The 20,333-nt window shown below is 37.7% G+C and overlaps 1 non-coding gene across 1 annotated transcript; it reads left to right on the forward strand.

Moving 5' to 3' along the window:
* The first annotated feature begins 11,168 nt into the window (after positions 1–11,168).
* On the forward strand, positions 11,169–11,275 carry LOC140509311 (U6 spliceosomal RNA). The gene has a single exon (XR_011968643.1). It is a non-coding gene; the product is annotated as a U6 spliceosomal RNA (small nuclear RNA).
* The last annotated feature ends 9,058 nt before the right edge of the window (positions 11,276–20,333 follow it).

A 20,333-nucleotide genomic window follows, 5' to 3' on the forward strand; every position in this document is an offset into this window, starting at 1 on the left:
ACAAACTCTCTATATAGGATAAATTAGAAAGAATCAGTTGAAGGAAGTCACTATTTTCTTTTTCAAAAAATGGTTTATTTTTAGTTTTCAACAGACACTTCTATAAGATTTTGAGTTTCAAATTTTCTCCCCATCTCTCCCCTATGACCACCCCAAGACAGAATCCATTATGATTACCCCTCCCCCCAATCTGCCTTCCCTTCTATCTTATCCCCATTCCCTCTATTTTCTTATAGGGAAAGATAGATTTCTATACCACACTGCCTGTATATCTTATTTCCCAGTTGCATGTAAAAGCAATTTTTAACATTCATTTTATAAACTTTGAGTTCCAACTACTTTTCCTTCCCCCATCCACACCCATCCCAACTGAGACGGCAGACAATTCAATATAGGCTATATGTGTGTAGTTATGCAAAACACTTACAGAACAGTTATGTTGTGAAAGACCAACTCTATTTCCCTCTATTCTATCCTGCCCCCATTTATTCTATTCTCTTTTGATGATGTCTCTCCTCAAAAGTGTTTACTTCTAATTACCCCTCCTCCCTTTTGCCATTCCTTCTTTCATCTTCCCCACCCCCTTTTTCTCTATGGTGTAAGATAGATTTTCATAGCAAATTGATTGTGCTTTTATTCTCTCCTTAAGCCAAATGCTATGAAAGTAAGGTTCACTCTTTCCATCTCATCTCTCCCCTCTTACCCTCCATTGAAAAAGTTTTTGCTTTCTTCTTTTATGTGAGATAATTTGCCCTATCCTATTTCTCCCTTTCTTCTCCCAATATATTCCTCTCTCACCTCTTAATTTTATCTTTTTAGATATTATCCCTACCTATTCAACTCACCCTGTGCCCTCTATCTATATGTATAAAATCCCTTCAACTACTCTAATAGTGAGAAAAGTCTCAAGAGTGATAAATATGATCTTTTCATGTAGGAATGTAAACAGTTCATCTTTAGTAAGTCCCTTATGATTTCTCTTTCCTGTTTACCCTCTCTTGGTTCTTGAGTTTGAAAGTCAAATTTCAACTACAATGCTTGAAAGTTCTCTATTTCATTGAATGACCATTTCCCCCCCTGAAGTATTATATTCAGTTTTTCTGGTTAGGTGATTCTTGGTTTTAACCCTAGCTCCTTCGACCTTTGGAATATCATATTCCAAGCCCTCTGTTTCCTTAATTAGAAGTTGCTAGATCTTGTGTTATCCTGATTGTATTTCCACAATACTTGACTTATTTCTCTCTGACTGCTTGCAATATTTTGTCCTTGACCTGGGAACTCTGGAATTTGGCTACAATATTCCTATGAGTTTTCCTTTTGGGATCTCTTTCATGAGGCAATCAGTAGATTCTTTCAGTATTTATTTTACCATTCTGGTTCTAGAATATCAGGGCAGTTTTCCTTGATAATTTCTTGAAAGATGATGTCTAGCCTCTTTTCTTGATCATGCCTTTCAGGTAGTCTAATAATTTTTAAATCGTGTCTCCTGGATCCTTTTTTCCAGGTCAATTGCTTTTCCAATGACATATTTCACATCGTCTGGTGTTTTTTTATTTTTTTGACTTTGTTTCATAATTTCTTGATTTTTCAAAAGTTATTAACTTTCATCTGCTCCATTCTAATCTTTAAGGAATTATTTTCTTCAGTGAGTTTTTGGACATTCTTTTCCATCTGGCCAATTCTGCTTTTCAGGGCATTCTTCTCATTGGCTTTTTGTATCCTTTTGCCATTTGGGTTTGTATATTTTTTAAAGTGTTATTTTCTTCAACATTTTTTTGGATCTCCTTTAGCAATCTGTTGACTTGTTTTTCATGATTTTCTTTCTTCACTCTCATTTCTTTTCCCAATTTTTGCTCTATTTCTCTTACTTCATTTTCAAAATCTTTTTGAGCTCTTCCATGATCTGAGACCAATTAATATTTTTCTTGGAGGCTTTGAATGTAGGATCTTTCACTTTATTACCTTCTTTTTGTATGCTTTGGTCTTTCTTGTAACCAAAGTAAGATTCTGCAGTCTGATTCTTTTTCCAGTTATTGTTGATTTTTTCCAGCTCTTTACTTGACTCTTGAGCTCTTTGTTAAGGTAGTTCTCTGCTTCCAGTGGGGGTGAGGGGTGCATCGTCAACTGCTCGATCCCCCAAAATCTGTGGGCCTAGAGCTCCAGAAGCAGCAGCTATAGCTGCTGCTTCTGCTTCTGCTGCCACAGGCTCCACCTCTGTAGGCTCCTCCAACCCCTCTGCCTGCCTAGGGGCTGGGGCCAGACCATTGTACTCTCTCAGGTCCTCTAGGTTTTTTTTTCCACTGACTTTCCAGTTTGTCCTTGGTGTTTTGTGGTTTTGAAGTCTGGAAATTGCCACGAGTGCCCAAGATTCATGCCTCCTAACGCCTTCTCTAGTCCCATCTGTGCTTGTGTGGCCCACACTGGACCATACTCTGCTCCCAGTATGGCATGATAGACATTTCCTGGTGACCTTCCAGGCTGTCTTGGGCTGGAGATTTGCTTCATCCTGTCATTCTGTGGGTTCTGCGCTCTATAATTGGTTTTTAGTCTTTTTTTTTTTTAACAGATATTTCACTGAGTTTAAGGGGAAAACGCTAGCAAATCTGTGCTGTTACTCTGCCATCTTGGCTCTGCCACACCAGTGAAATTAAGGAGAATCTGGAAAGGCTTCTGGTATAAAGTTGGATTTTAGCCAGAACTTGAAGGAATTCAAAGAAGCTCAGAGACAGAGACGAGGAGAGGGAATTTTCCAAGCTTGTGGAACAGCCAGAGAAAATGCCCATAGTTGAGAGATGTAATGTCTGTTTGAGGAACAGGAAGCCTTGAAAGGTAAGTGAGGGAACAAGTTATGAAGTACTTTGGATGCTAAATTGAGATGTATCTGGCCTTGTTTCAGGAAAATGAGACCCCAATTCAATAGTTAAGGTGGAGAATGAGATACAGTCCGTAAATGCAGAAAATACTTGATGAATTGCTGGTTCAATCCTTATGGTCTTCTTCCTGTGAGGCCTTTCTCCTGGGACCTGCCATTTTCTTAATAACACTGGGTGGGTAACAAGTGGGAATTGCTTTCCTAGTGCAGCTTCACTCTTATCCTCTCTCATGTGTAGCTCTGCCCCAGTTAGAAAATTTGTGGTTCTGGTGCCCAGCCACTAGATGATGCTGTGGATAGAGTGCCAGGCCTGAAGACTCATTTTCCTGAGTTTAAATCTGGCCACAGATACTTACTAGTTGTCTGTCCCTGGTCAGGTCACTTAACCCTGTTTACCTCAGTTTCCTCATCTGTAAAAAATGTGTTGGAGAAAGAAACGGCAAAAACCACTTCAGTATCTTTACCAAGAAAACCCCAAATGTGGTCATGAAGAGTTGGACATGACTGAATAAGGAAGAGAATAAGGAAGGATCAAAGATAAGGGATAGAAGGTCATGATAATCTCAACTCTTCAAAGTTTAATGGAATGGTCATCGACAACAAACATTTTAATTTCTCCTGAACTCACCAAAAATAAGGGGGCATTTGATGTTGGTAAAAGGGTAAAAGTTATATTGGAGAGATATACTGGTATAAGACTGAATGATAAAACCCTTGATAGATTCCTACTGTCATGGACTTTAATCTTAGTCTAAGGAAACCATTTTTTTGAAGTATCCAGAAAATTGCTTAGTTGTGAATGGATCAGATTAATCAGTTAAATTCTGCCAGACTTCAAATTGTCTTTCCAGCAGAATTCAGCCTTGTTGAGACATTGTTGTTTTTGTCTTAAAAAAACATTCATACAATATATTAAGGTGGGTGGAGAATGCAATGGACTTGGAGTCAGGAAAATCTAGGTTTAAGTCTGGTCTCAGACACAGGCTTATTCATGTTACCTTGGGCAAGTTAGTTGCCCTCTCTGTGCCTCAGTTTCCTCAACTGTAAAATAAAGAAATTGGACTTGATGACCTTCAAGTTCCCTGATTGCTCCAAATTTATGGTCCTACGATAAGTTGGGCTTATGTGTTGCTGTTCAATTTAGCTAAGCAATTGTATTGAGAAAACAACAAAAACAAAAAGATTGACATCTGTATTTTCTTTTTTAAAGATTTCTTTTCTGAAGAGATTTGATCTGGTTAGAAGGACATAAGAAATTTATCATGGTAGTTAGTAACCTGGTGATATATGTGCTTCAAAGAGAGTTATGGTTATAAAGGCAGAAAACACCATACTATTAAATCACAGGGAATAAGAATCAATATGTAGTAGACAAAATAAGCCATCTGCAGAAATATCTTCCCTTAAAGAGAGAGCTGGTAAAAATGTTTTGCTAGTAGATTGTCACCCCCTTGAGAGCAGAAAATATTTTGTTTTTTCTTTCATTTTTTTGGTCTTTGTTTCCTTAGCACCTAGTACAGTGATTTGTACAGAGTGGCTGTCTTCTTGTTGATATTCATTCATTTTTTTCTGTCTTGTCTGACCCATTTGGGGTTTTCTTGGCAGAGATACTGGAGTGGTTTGTCACTTCCTTCTCCAGCTGATTTTACAGAGGAGGAAACTGAGACAAATAGGGTTAAATGACTCCTCTAGTTCACACAACTAGTAAGTTTCTGAGACCAATTTTGAACTCATGAAGATGAATCTTCCTGATTCCTATGTCACTGCTCTATCCACTGTGCCACCTAGCTGCCCTCTTGAGAAGAGTAGGTATTTTGTAAATCTTCCTTAATGTTTTGCATTGTTTTGTTAAATGAGAGTAAGGCTTTTCTAAGTCTATACCAAAAAGATATGTATGCATTCTAAATTTCATTATCATCATTAAAATTTCTATTTTTATTATTTATTATCTTTCTATACCATTATATTCATAATGGTAAGTAATGATATATATTTTTTTATTTATTTAACTTTTAACATTCATTTTCACAAAATTTTGGGTTCCAAATTTTCTCCCCTTTTGTCCCCTCTGCCCACCCCAAAACACTGAGCATTCTAGTTGCCCCTGTCTGCCAATCTGCCCTCCCTCCCTCCCCACCCCTTCCCTTTGGAAGGCAAGCAATTCAATATAGGCCAAATCTGTGTAGTTTTGCAAATGACTTGCATAATAGTAGTGTTGTGTAAGAACTAATTATATTTCCCTCCATCCTATCCTGTCCCCCATTACTTCTGTTCTCTCTTTTGATCCTATCCCTCCCCAAGAGTGTTGTCTTCAAATTGCTCCCTCTTCCCGTTGCCCTCCCTTCCATCCTCCCCCCCACCCTGCTTATCCCCTTATCCCCCACTTTCCTGTATTGTAAGATAGGTTTTCATACCAAAATGAGTGTGCATTTTATTCCTTCCTTTAGTGGAATGTGATGAGAGTAAACTTCATGTTTTTCTCTCACCTCCCCTCTTTATCCCTCCACTAATAAGTCTTTTGCTTGCCTCTTTTATGAGAGATATTTTGCCCCATTCCATTTCTGCCTTTCTCCTCCCAATATATTTCTCTCTCACTGCTTGATTTCATTTTTTTAAGATATGATCCCATCCTCTTCAATTCACTCTGTGCACTCTGTCTCTATGTGTGTGTGCATGTGCATGTGCATGTGTGTGTGTGTAATCCCACCCAGTATCCAGATACCGAATAGTTTCAAGAGTTACAAATATTGTCTTTCCATGTAGGAATGTAAACAGTTCAACTTTAGTAAAGTCCCTTATGACTTCTCTTTGCTATTTACTTTTTCATGCTTCTCTTCATTCTTGTGTTTGAAAGTCAAATTTTCTTTTCAGCTCTGGTCTTTTCATCAAGAATGCTTGAAAGTCCTCTATTTCATTGAAAGACCAATTTTCCCCCTAAGTATTATACTCAGTTTTGCTGGGTAGCTGATTCTTGGTTTTAGTCCTAGTTTCTTTGACTTCTGGAATATCCTATTCCACGCCCTTCGATCCCTTAATGTGGAAGTTGCTAGATCTTGTGTTATCCTGATTGTATTTCCACAATACTTGAATTATTTCTTTCTAGCTGCTTGCAATATTTTCTCCTTGACCTGGGAACTCTTTAGTTTGGCCACAATGTTCCTAGGAGTTTCTCTTTTTGGATCTCTTTCAGGCAGTGATCTGTGGATTCCTTGAATACTTATTTTGCCCTCTGGTTCTAGAATGTCAGGGCAGTTTTCCTTGATAATTTCATGAAAGATGATGTCTAGGCTCTTTTTTTGATCATGGCTTTCAGGTAGTCCCATAATTTTTCAATTGTCTCTTCTGGATCTATTTTCCAGGTCAGTTGTTTTTCCAATGAGATATTTCACATTCCCTTCCATTTTTTCATTCTTTTGGTTTAGTTTTGTGATTTCTTGGTTTCTCATAAAGTCATTAGCCTCCATCTGTTCCATTCTAATTTTGAAAGAACTATTTTCTTCAGTGAGCTTTTGAATCTCCTTTTCCATTTGGCTAATTCTGTTTTTGAAAGCATTCTTCTCCTCATTGGCTTTTTGAACCTCTTTTGCCAATTGCGTTAGCCTATTTTTCAAGGTGTTGTTTTCTTCCGCATTTTTTTGGGTCTCCTTTAGCAGGGAGTTTATTTGTTTTTCATGCTTTGCTTTAATGTCACTCAATTCTCTTCCCAGTTTTTCCTTCACCTATCTAACTTGATTTTCAAAATCCTTTTTGAGCTCTTCCATGGCCTGAGCCCATTGGGTGGGCTGGGATACAGAAGCCTTGACTTCTGCGTTTTTTCCTGATGGTAAGCATTGTTCTTCCTTATCAGAAAGGAAGGGAGGAAATGCCTGTTCACCAAGAAAGTAACCTTCTATAGTCTTATTTTTTTTCCCTTTTCTGGGCATTTTCCCAGCCAGTGACTTGACTTCTGAGTGTCCTCTCCAGCCCCACCTCGCCTCCATATCTGCCCAGCCAGTGCTTGGGGTCTGAGATTCAAATGCTGCTTCCCAGCCTCAGGGCTTTGGGCAGGGGCAGGGCTGCTGTTCAGTGTGAGATTAAGTTCAGGTGCTCAGGTCAGGGCAGGGCCGCCTCTCAGGCTCAGTTCCCTCAGGGGGTTTATGTAGAGACCTTCAACAATGGATCCAGTGTACTGCCTGCTTGGGGAGCCCTGGTCTGCTCCCACCTCTGCTGCCGCCTCCCGAGAGGGCCTGAGCTATGGGGGCACCCCACTTCCCTCTCGACCCGCCAAAGAGACCGTCTCGCCGACCCTTGTCACCTGTGGGTGGAGGGACCCGCGCGGCTGCTGGAGATTCCGTCCCTGAAGCCTGCTCGGATCTGCTTCTTTCGGTGCTGTGCCGCTGAGGCAGGGTTGGGCTCTGCTCCGGGTCCGGGCATGAGGGACCTTTTGTGAGAGGTTTTCAGGCTCTCTGGAGCAGAAATCTCGTCCGCTCCATTCTGTGGCTTCTACTGCTCCAGAATTCACCAGTGGTTCTTTTCTCTACAGGTATTTTATGGGAAGTGGGTTTGGAGGTAGCATATGTGTGTCTTTCTACTCCGCCATCTTGGTTCCGCCCCTAAGTAACGATATTTTAAATAACATAATGCATATTGATTTAAATTATATATATGCGCACGTGTGTGTTTGTGTGTTCATCCTTCATTGCCAAAGAAGACCATGCCATCAGAGAAATGATGACATGACTTGAGCTTGACTTTGTTTTGCGTGAGGGAGGGCTGTACAAGGTCACTAGCCTCACTTCTCCTTCAGAACCATCTCAATCCAGTGACCTGATATTCCTCAGGATGACTGGAGTTTTCTATCACTCTCTTCTTTTGGTTTTTTACTTAGCATTTTGCCCGAATTGAATGTAAAAACAATTTTTAACATGTGTTCTTCTTTTTAAATTTGAGTTCCAAATTCTCTGTATTCCTCTCTCATTTCCCTCCTCGTTGAGAAGGCAAACAATTTGATATAAGTTATACATGTGCAGTCATGCAAACTTATTTCCATGTTATGTTGTGAAAGAAAATGCAGACCAAACTGTCTCCCCACGAAAAATAAAATAAAAAAAGATGTCTTGATCAGCATTTAACCTTCATCAGTTCTTTCTCTGAAGATGGATAGCATTTTTCACGATATGTCTTTTAAAATTATCTTAGTCTCTATCACTTTCTTATACATAGACAGTTAGCAAAACAAAAAATCAAGTCCTAATCTTTTAGCATTTGCCAATTTCATAGGTGTAAATGTTCATATTGAAACCTGAATGATCTGCTTTCCTGAGAGTTCATCATAGACTTTCCCCAAAATTTGTCTTTCTATTTCCCAGTTCTCTAGAAGGCACAAGATGTACTTAATGCCTAGAATATATTCCTTCCTCATCTCTTCCTCACAGTGTTCTTATGTTCCTTCAAGACAAGCTCAGGTGTCACCATTTCAAACAACTTTCTCATATCAATGTTGTTCCTCAAGGAGATTATTTGCTGTGGATACTGCACTGGCCTGGGTATTACAGCATGTTTGCAAGTTATATATTTCTTAGAATTTAATAAATTCAAATTCTGCTCTGTAAATCAATCTCTTCTGATATGACTTACTGTGACTCAGTGCCACAGGACTCCATCCCTGTTTCCTGAACTCACCAAATTAAGTTTCTGAAGCTACAAGGTTGAGGAGTGGCCCCAGGTCTATAGTGACCTCTCCAACTCAATTCAACAAAATTTATTGTCACTATTCAGTTCAAGGAGAAACAAAGACAAAAAAAATAGTCCCTATCTTTAAGGAGTGTACATTGCTACTGTTTATAAGATATCCAGATAAAATAAATTCAAGGTAATTTGAGGAAGGAGAGAAGTTTAGCAACTGAGAGAGGGATGAATACTAAAGGCCTTAAAGAGTTGGGGACACTTGAATTTAACTTGAAGGAAATTAAAGATTCTGAGGCAGAAATGAGGAGGCAGTGCTTTTCTGTCATGGGAGACAACTTGTGCACCACATGGAGACATGCAACAGCTAGCCAAGTTTGAGGAACAGGTACTTGTTCAGTAGGCATACAGTGTAGAAGGGTAACTTAAAAGTAAGTTGAGAAATTTGGAACTCCATTATGGTGCACCTCAAGATTTGTTAATTTGCATTTTATCCCAGAGGCAATAGGGCCACTTTTGAACAACTGATCAGTTCCAAGAATTTATTTAGCCCTTCCAGTGTGCCAAGCATTGTTTAAACCATTGGGAATGCAAAAAAAGCCTAAAGCCTGGTCTTTGTTCTTAAGGAATTCATATTCTAATGGAGAAGACAATATATAATAGCTATGTATATACAAAATACACATTATATTAATGGAAAGTAATCTCAAGGAAGGGTTTTGTGGTTGGGAGCAGGGTGTGGAGTAGAGGGTGTAGGGAGGACAGCAGGAAAGGTATACTGAAGAAGGTAGAATTGAGCTCAATCTTGGAAGACACCAGGGAAACCAGAATCCAGAGACGAGGTGAGGAGTGAGAGCATTTTAGGTATGGGGCACAGCCAGTGTTAATGCAGGTATCCAGAGATGGAATATGAGGAAGAATAAGTAGCCCAATGTAGCTAGATCACAGTGTGTGAAGGGTAGCCAAAAGTGCCGAAAGATGGGGAACAAATAAAAAGGAATGAGAAATGTAAAAAGGTCATAGGATTTGGCAATTAAGAGATTACTATAAAGCTTGGAGAGAGCAGTTTCAGGAGAATGATGGGATCATAAATCTGATTATAAAAGGATAAGAAATGGATTGTCAATGAGGGTGAGGAAGTGTTGAGTTTAGACAACTTTGTAGAGGCTTGGCATATAAAAGGAGGATTTACTTGAGAGGAATTATGGAGATAAAGGATTTTTTTAAGTATGGAGATTTAGAAAATGAATGAGTTGAACTAGATTTTCTCCAAGGTTTCCTTTAGTTCTAAATTTATCATCCTATAATATTAGAAGGAGTCTATAGAAGGCTAGAGACAGAAGATGAGGGGAGAATGGGAAGCAAACCACAGAGGAAAAGAACAGAAATTGTGTCAAGGGCACAAGTAGAGCGGGTTTGGTCTTGACAGAGAGAGGGCACCTTTTCCTCATGTGACTAGATAATAACTTGTAGAGGATTCAGGTGGCACACCTGAGTGATTTTCTCCAGTGCTATTCAGAAGCATATAGGAGTGAAAAAGGTGGACAATGGAGATGATTCAGGGTTGAAAATTAGTAGGGTGTGAACTATAGTAGGCTAAAGGTGTTTTATAAAGGCAAAGGAATCAGGATGCAACACAATACATAGCTGTATTGGTCAAATGAAGGGTCAAGACTATAGAGATAAGAAAGAGGAACTAGAAAAGGGGTGATGAATGGAGAGAACAGAGAAGAACAGAGGGATTGGAGGTTATTGTAAGGATGAAGAATAAGAGTAGATGAAGGAATGAAGAAGAAGAGATCAAAAGATTATGGGACCAGTAACAGAAAAAAAAATTTCAAAGCTTAAGACTACAAAGATAAGTATAGCTGCAATTGGGGACTGTGGTGAGATCTACACTTGTGAGTGACAGAATGAAAACAAATTACAGGAGTTGAGGTTGAGTAAACATTATACTGGAAGTAGACCTCAAAATGTATATTGAAATGACAAGAAGGAGGGCAGAAATACAGCTAGAGTGGAAAAATGTGAGTCAGGTACCATACTTTTTTACAGAGGAAGAAGACCCAGGACTTAGGCTTTTAAAATAATATGGCCACTTGAAAGATTACAGAATGGTAATGAAGTGTGGTATACTATGTACACAAAGATTTAGATGGGATGACAGATATAAATAGAGTCAAACTCAGAAGATATAGAGTGATGATAATGAAGGGATGATCTAGAAATGGTGAGAAGATGGGAATCAGAATGATATTATACTGATTCTCCTCTTGGCATGGTAGGCAGCAAGTATAAGGCATCTAGGAGCTTGTTTGTTAGTTTTGTTAAGGAATATGAGTTGGTAAATACTTAGTGAATTGATTTCTGTAGACTGGTTTGAACTCCTACTCAGTACCAGTTCCATAGTCTAATCCTCAGAGGACAAGGGAAAGGAATACCTAGAAAATACACTGAAAATACAATAAACATTTGGCTTCTAGATTTTTACATTTCCTAAATTACAAGCCCTTTATTATCTTTGGCAACTTGAAGTTCAAGGCCAAAGGGAAGATAATTCTTAAGTCTTCAGCCAATAAGTTGGACCATCAATCTCCCTTCTTACTGATTTTTAAAAAAATTAATTTATTTAGTGCTTGCTTCTGCAGCACATATACTAAAATTCGAACGAAACAGAGAAGATTAGCATGTCCCCTGCGAAAGGATGATATGCAAATTTGTAAAGTGTATTTTTCAATTCGTAGAATGGGGGAATCCAATGACTCTGTTCTCTAGCTGGCAAAATAATGACGGCATTGTTTTAAAGAACTTCTGTTGGGGTGTAAGCTCAGTTCTCACGTGAACGGTTTGGGGCAGGTAAAAATAAGGGCTTCTTGATTGCAAGCTCTCATGAGGCCCCCCAGGAAACAGCTGGGAATTGAGGAGTGAGACTCAAGCTTTCTTGTTTCTCCACCTCTTCTCAGTGGAAACTTGCTGGGGAGAGCATCCCACCTTTGAGATTGGTCCGTGGTCTGAGCACACCTTTTTGTTGATTAGCTAGGGGCTGAGAGCATGCACAGTATCCATGTGCAGACTATGTGGCTGGGAGAGCTTAAGTGGGGGCAGGAAAGCCTGAGGAGGGTCCCCTCCGGGGGTCCCTCTCCTCTTCCACCCCCAGCCTCTCGCTGTGTGATCCTTGCTCCTTGAGAAGGAGGGGGGTTCCTTTCTCCTGGAAGAACTCGCCTGCATATGGACATGTAACCAAGACCCTGAATAAAGCCTAACCCTTGTCTGACTCTGGAAAGTCTCTTCTCTCCATATGTTTATCTGGCTGGCTACTGAAGACCTGGACTAAGATAAGAAGACTAGGGCAGCCCACAGCAATTAGGCCGGGACAAACTTCTAATTGAAGAAATCTTGTGTAAAATGTCTTAATAAATCAGAATAATGGTAAAAAAATTATTTTTAGTTTTCAACATTCACTTCTGCAAGATTTTGAGTTCCAAATTTTCTCCACATCCCTCCCCTATGCCCACCCCAAGACAATGTGCATTCTGACTACCCCTTTCCCCAACTGGCCCTCCTTTCTATCACACCCCTCCCTTCTCTTATACCCTCTATTTTCTTGTAGGACAAGATAGATTTCTATACCCCATTACCTGTATGTCTTATTTCTAAGTTGAAGGTAAAAACAATTTTTAACATTTGTTTTTAGAACTCTGAGTTCCAATTTCTCTCCCTTCCTCTGTTCCCACCCATCCCCATTGAGAAGGCAAACAATTTGATATAGGTTACATATATGTAGTCATGCAAAACACTTCCATAACAGTCATATTGTAAAACACTAACTGTATTTTCCTACATCTTATCCTGTCCCCCATTTATTCTATTCTCTTTTTTGACCCTGTCCCTCCTCAAAAATGTTTACTTCTAATTACCCTCTCCTCCCATTTGCCCTCCTTTCTATCATTCCCCTATCCCTTGCTTATCTCCTTCCCCCCATTTTCCTATAATGTAAGATAGATTTTCATACCCTGTTGAGTGTGCATGTTATTCCATCTTTAAGTCAAATCTGATGACAGTAAGGTTCACTCTTTTCCTCTCACCTCTCCCCCTATTCCCCTCCATTAAAAAGCTTTTTCTTGACTCTTTTATGTGAGAGATAATTTACCCCATTCTATTTCTCCCTTTCTCCTTCTCCCAATATACACTTCTCTCACCCCTTAATTTTACTTTTTTAGTTATCATTCCTTCATATTCAATTCATCCTGTGCCCTCTCTCTCTCTCTCTCTCTCTCTATATATATATATATATATATATGTATGTATGTATATATGTGTGTGTAATTCCTCCAACTATTCTAATACTCAGTAAGAGCTACAAATACTATATTTCCATGTAGAAATGCAAATAGTTCAACTTTAGTAAGTCCCTTATGATTTCTCTTTCCTGTTTACCTTTTCATGTTTCTCTTCATTCTTATGTTTGAAAGTCAAATTTTCTATTCAACTCTGATCTTTTCATCAAGAATGCTTAAAAGTCCTCTATTTCTTTGGATAACCATTTTTTTCCCCTGAAGTATTATGCTCAGTTTTGCTGGGTAGGTGATTCTTGGTTTTAATCCTAGCTCCTTTGACCTCTGGAATATCATATTCCAAGTCCTCTGATCCCTTAATGTAGAAGCTGTTAGATCTTGCGTTATCCTGACTGCCTTTCCACAATACCTGAATTGTTTCTTTCTGACTTCTTGCAATATTTTTTCCTTGATCTGGGAGCTCTGGAATTTGGCTATAATATTCCTAGGAGTTTTCCTTTTGAAGTCTCTTTTATGAGGCGATCAGTAGATTCTTTCACTATCTATTTTATGACTCTGGTTCTAGAATATCAGGGCAGTTTTCCTTGATGACTTCTTGAAAGGTGATGTCTAGGCTCTTTTTTTTTTAATGACTTTTAGGTAGTCCAGTAATTTCTAAACTGTCACTCCTGGATCTATTTTTCATGTTATTTTTTCAGTGAGATATTTCACACTGTCTGCTGTTTATTTCATTCACTTGGTTTTGTTTTATAATTTCTTGATTTTTCATAAAGTCATTAGGTTCCATCTGCTCAACTCTAATCTTTAAGGAATTATTTTCTTCAATGAGCTTTTGGATGCCCTTTTCTATCTGGTCAATTCTGCTTTTTAGGGCATTCTTATCCCCATTGGCTTTTTGGATCTCTTTTGCCATTTAGGTTAGTCTATTTTTTAAGGTGTTATTTTCTTCAGCATTTTTTTGGGTCCCCTTTAGCAAGCAGTTGACTCATTTTTCATGATTTTCTTTCTTCACTCTCATTTTTCTTGCCATTTTTTGGTCTACTTCTTTTACTTGATTTTCAAGTAAGAGCTTTTTGAACTCTTCCATGACCTGAAATCAAAGTATGTTTTTCCTGGAAGCTCTGGATGTAGGAGCTTGACTTTATTGTCTTCTTTTCATATACTTTGGCCTTCCTTGTCACCAAAGTAAGATTCTATAGTCTGATTCTTTTCTAGTTTTTGCTCATTTCCCCAGCCATTTACTTGACTTTTGAGCTCTTTGTCAAGGTAGTTCTCTGCTTCCATTGGGGGTGAGGGAGTGTACTGTCAGCTGCTCAATCCCCCTACAATCTATGGGTCTAGAGCTGTAGAAATAGCAGCTTCTGCTCCCTCTGCTGCATATGGACTCCTCTTCCCCCTCCAGCCCTGGGACTGGCACAAGACCACTCCACTCTCTCACATAGGTTTGACAGGCTTTTTCCACTGACCTTCCAATTTGTCCTCTGTGTCTTGGGGTTGTTAAGTCTGGGAACTACCACAGGTACCGGTGATTCAGTCCCTCTGAGGCCTGCTCAGGTACTGTTTGTGCAGATGTGATCCATGGTGGACTGTATTCTGCTCCCAGACCAGCACGATATCTCCTTCCTGTCTACCTTCCAGTAGTCTACCTTGGGCTGGAGATTTGTTTTACTCCATCATTCTCTGGGTTCTGCAGTTCCAGAATTTGTTTAGAGTCTTTTTTTTGTTACAATTATTTGGCTGGGTTTGGGGGAGAGTCGTAGCAAGTCCCTACTTTTACTCCACCACCTTGGCTCTGTCCCCCTTCTTACTGATTCTTAACTGTAGCAAGAACAGCTTTAAATTTGCTCACAACTCTTCTAGGGATAACCAAAATCAGAGGTATAGCCAAATAACTCAACTTCGTGACCCCTAGCCTGGACCATTGTAATAGCCTTAAAATTGGCTTTCCTACATTAAACCTTTCTCCATTCTAGTCTATCCTCCACTCAGTCACCAAACTAATTTTCCTGTAGTGCAGATCTGGCCCATCTCCCTTTACCTTCTAAGCTAAATCAATTCTAGAGGTTTTCTATTACCTCTAGGATTAACCACAGAATCCTCTTTCATTTAAACCACTTCACAGCATGATCCCTTCCTATCTCTCTAGTTTTATACTTTAGTGCACTGATCTGCTTGCTGTTCTTTGTATAATACAATCCATCTCCTGACTCCATGTTTTTGTGGTATTCTCCCCTGCTTGGTATACTTTCCCTTCTCACTTTCCATTTTTCTTTCCCTGGCTGCCTTCAACACTCAGGTCAAATTCCACTCTCTGTAAGAGACCTTTCTCAGTTCCCTTTTATTGCCAGAACCTTCTCTTCTGAATTACTATTCCATTTACACTGTATAAATTGTTTATGTATGAAGTTGTATACAGTCTCCCTCATTAGAGTGTGAGGTCAGGGATTGAATTTTGTCCTTTCTTTATGTTATTGCTGTTTAGCATAGAGCCTGACACATCAGTAAGCACTTAAAAATTTCTTATCATCTGAATGATGGCAATCACTTTGCCCCAAATCTCCCATGAGCCTCCTCATTCCCTATTCCAAAGTGTGAAAACCTCATTGCATTATTTTCAACAAATTATTTTGCATTAGAGATGTGATTAAAATGTGAACTTTTTTAAAAAACAATTTTTAATTAAAATTTGATTTACTCTCTATCCCACTCCTCCCTACCATTAAAAAAGAAAAACAAATCCCCTATAACAAGATATCATGAAGCAAAACACATTCACTCATTGTCTGTATATGAATGCACACACACCACACATTTGTACACACATATAATTCTGTATTATGAATCCATCACCTCCATGTCAAGAAATGTGTACCATATTTCATCATCATCTGTGAATCATAGTTGGTCATTGTGTTAATCAGAGTTGTGAAGGCTATCCAAGTTATTTGTTAATTATGAAAATCATGTTATTTTTGTATAAATTGATCTCCTTATTCAAGTCTTCTTTTCTTTCCTTTCTCCTCTCTGCCTCCTGTCTTCCTTCAAGTCTTAACTAAAATCCTACCTTCTATAAGAAGCCTTTCCTAATTCCCTTTAAAGCTCATATTTTCCTTCTGAGACTATCTCCAACTGTTATCCTGTATATATTTTGTTTATACATAGTTACTTGTATGTTGTCTTCCCCATTACACTGTGATCTTCTTAAGATCAGAGATTATTTTTGCCCTTTTTTTTGAAACCTTAGTGGTCAGCACAGTGTAGGTACTTAAAGTTTGTTGACTTTATCTGATGTGACTTAGTTAGGTTACAATGAAACCAACCCTTTCATCATTTTTTATAGCACAATAGTATTCTATCACATTAATATATATTATCATATATATATTAATATATCATAATTTGTTCAATTATTCCCCAAAGGATGGGTATCCCTTCAGTTCAATTCTTTGCCCCAACAAAAAGAGCTACTGTACATACTTTTCTGCATTTGAATCTGTTCCCTTAGTTTTTATCTCTTTGGGTTATATATAAATCTACTAGTAATATCATTGAGTGATAGAATATACTCAATTAATAACTTTTTGAGGACAAATTGCTTTCCAGAATGACTATACCAATTCATAGTTCCATCAATAGTTCAGTAATGTGCTTACTTTCCTGAAGCCCCTAAATACCTGTCATTTTCTTTTCTGATCAGCTTTTTGCCAATCTGATGGGCCCAAGGTGGAACCTCAGATTTAATTTGCATGTCTCTCTTAATGATTTGGAGCATTTTAAAATATAGCTATTGATAACTTGGATTTTTCCTCAGAAAATTGAATGTTCATATAAATTGAAGAATAAAATGTGAGCTATTTTAAGATGCTTTGTGCTAAAACAAATGACTAACTTGAGTCATTGTTATAAAGAAGAAAATGGATGTCCTAAGAGTATCCTCACTTAAACAATAATGTATGTACAGTGAGTTATTTCTATCCATTCTCCCCAGTGGGAAATGTCCTTTTTACTACACTTTCCTTCTTGCATGTGTTAATCATTTGTAAGGTTAGCACTACATTGAAAAAAATTATTTTTTTACAATAGCTGTTAAAGTCATAATTGATAACATATGTAGAAGATTTTCTTTTTGGCATTTAAATTTGAAGGAAAGGAAACATTCAGATCTATATATTCTCATTTTAGAAGAGCTCTTATAGCTTTTATATTGGAACATAGAAGAAACAACTGAGGGGGAAAAATGTTTGGATAATCCCTGATGATGATGATGATGATGATGATGATGATATGAAACATTTATATAATGCCTGCTATATGCCCAGCACTGTGCTAAGTACTTTTATTATATCTCATTTGATCCTCACAATAACACTGGGAGGTAGGTGCAATTAAGCTCATTTTACAGATGAGGAAATTGAGTCAAACAGAGGTTAAGTGATTTACTTAGGGTCAAACTGCTAAGTTAAGTGTCTGAGGTCTGATTCAAATTCAGGCTCTCCTAACTCCAGGCTCAGCACTCTAGTCACTGCAGAATTCATTCCATAAAATTGTTGAATGACTTCACTTGTACTCTCACTATATTGTTACTTCAAGTTGTTCTCATTGCCAATACAGCTGCAAAATTAGACTCATCAGTCCATGCGTGTAATGATGGATTTTTATCCACAATACCAATGGGAATGTAGCCTGCTTAAAATGTTTGTGCTCCCCAGTCAAAGAGATCAAAGAAGAGAGAAAAACCAGGTCCCTTGTATAAATTATTTTGCTTCTCTAAATCTCAGTTTCCTTATCCAGAAAACTAGCATACTGGACTAGATAACTTCAAGGGAAGAGGAGGAAAGAGGAGAGAGCAGAAAAGAGAGGGGAAGAGGGAAGAGATTATCCAACTCCTAGCCTAAAAATTTGAGCTATCTCAAAATGTAAGGGATTGCCCTGGGATGTGGTGGGTTTCTCTTCTCTGGAGTTCTTCAAGTAGAGGCTGATGATCATGAGTCAAAAATATTTTAGGGGGAAGGATTGCTCCTTGAAATGAACAAAATCTCATTGATCTCTAATTCTTGCCTAGAATTGCTTATCTTTTTGGTCACTGAAATGTTAAACTTTTGCAATCCAGAGACTTTCACTCTATTACAAAACCAGAAGCTTATGCCCTGATAATCTTGTGTGGTTAAGATAACTGAAACATTGCAAAGTTCTGACTTGTACCAGCTTAATGCATTTGGCAGCTATGATACAGAATACCAACAAAGCTCTCCTGAGTAATTTAAGTGAGTATCAATTACATCAGCATGTGTCTTCTCTTAGACAGATGGTACTGATTATTGTATAATTGTAACTATCTTTGTGGTGCTTATTCATACCCAGGTATGTTGACTCTTTCAATCTGTTAGTCATTCTTAGTACTTAGATTAAACTCAAGTAGTATGGAATTAACAAGATTCTGAAGATGCCTAAAATGTATTAAGGTACAAATGTACTAAGATTCAACACAGCTCAATAATTTAGATGAAATGGTTTGAAACTGTACAAGTTGGGTGTCTGAATAATTGAACACATGAATTTGTTTTGTATTTTAAATGATATAGTATGATTTTTATTTCCCTATGGCTTCTTTTTTTAAAATAGGAACTGGGTATAAGGTTGAAACTTTACTATGACATCTTTGGTCACTTTGTAAGTACAGGACATCACTGCAGCTCCTTAAACAGAGATGGAAGAATTGTGGGTGGCATAGCACTTTCTATTTATTGCTGGGTATCAAATTTAGAACTTTTCTGGTCTAGAAACCATAAATTATTTATATAGAACCAGGTTTTTTTTAACCTAGTTTGTGACAGGCTGGGATTTTGCCAATCTCTGTTGAAACTTTCTAAATAATTTATCCTGTGTTCCTTCAAAGTACAATATATTGTGAAGCGCAAGAAATGTTAAATAAGATTTTTTCCCCTTTTTGGCTGCCCTGCTATGAAGAAGGTCAGTGAGGTTAAGCTCTTTTATTTCCTTTGAACTTTTCTTGGTTCCTTGTCTTCACCCAGGGAGCTGGATTCCATTTTCCTCTCCTATTGTTCCTTTTCTTTTATGTGACATTTCCAATGTATTGAGCTTTTTCTCTGAATCCTCTGTCTCCTGCTAACTGTTTTTTTTTCTACTAGATTTCCGTACAGTCTAATTTTAGCTATGAATAATGGGGGCTTCCTTAGAAGAAGAGAAGTCATTTACTTGGAGACCCCCCAAGCCTTTCAGGAATAGAGAGAAATGAATAGTTTTGACTTGAAACACCCAAAGCATCAATGATGAGTGAACATCAAAAGATTGAAATGTTTGGCTAAATACATGGGGAATTTATGTGAACTTTACTTTCACTATGAAAAATGGAAGTTGTTATAATTGCAAGTATAACATTTCTTATACTTTCATATCCTGTTAAGAGAAGATTTATATTTTAGTGAGACTCTGTGTGTGTGTGTGTGTGTGTGTGTGTGTGATCACCAAGTTCAGTCCTCTCGTTTTATAGACAAGAAAGCTGAAGCCTAGATAGGTGACTTACCCAAGATCATGTTGTAAGGGTTAGTAACTTAGGAAGTAGTTAGTAGAGCACAGGATAAGAAACTAGTTCCTCTGACTGCAAACCCAGTGATCTTACTAATTCTCATTAATTGGAGTCTGCATTTTATAATGTGTAAAATGTGATAATACTTGTAATATGACATTGTATGAATAAAACATTTTCTATATTTTCAAGTGCTATGTGAATGTGGTAAATTGAATAATTAGAGCTATCCCAAATTGGAATGAGTATTGACTTAGATGTCACTGGAAGTCTTCATATGAAGATTGGATGGTCACATGTCAGATATTTCATACATGATCAATATTTTGGCTAGAGGTTAGACTAGATGACCTTGAAGGTGCTTTCAATTTATGTATTTATGTGAGCCTAATACTATATCTATAGCAATATAAAACCAGTTAATTATACAGACCAGCTTATTTATTGCAAGCCAAAGAGCAGAGTATACAGTGATGTATGATATTAAACACTGAAATTACAATATTTTCTTTTGTAATTTTTAGAAAGCAAAGTCATGATTGGTTCTCACAGTCTCAAAGGAAAATAAGGTATTGTATATTCATATAATTTTAAAACTAGTTTTATAAAAATCATAAATGAAAAATGTTTCATTTCATTACTCACCTTGTTTTTCCTTTCATGTTTAATTTCAAATATTAGGAAACAATTTATCATACTTATAAAAAGGATATTTTAAAACATCCATTCTGATTTCATTTTTATTATAAAATGAATTATAGAAATCTTCCTTTTGCTATTCTAAAAAAAGATAGTATGTTACACATATACTGTTGTGTTTCTATTTTACTGGCAAATTGAGGCACTTCTGGGCTCTCAAAAGATATGCCAGGTGAGCATAAACTCTGACAGAATTAACCATGCTTTGGGAGCACCAATGATATCCTTAAAATGTCAAGAGGAAGAAGGAAAGAAT

This window comes from Notamacropus eugenii, chromosome 5 (assembly GCF_028372415.1).
Source record: "Notamacropus eugenii isolate mMacEug1 chromosome 5, mMacEug1.pri_v2, whole genome shotgun sequence".
In the NCBI taxonomy this organism is placed as follows: domain Eukaryota; kingdom Metazoa; phylum Chordata; class Mammalia; order Diprotodontia; family Macropodidae; genus Notamacropus; species Notamacropus eugenii.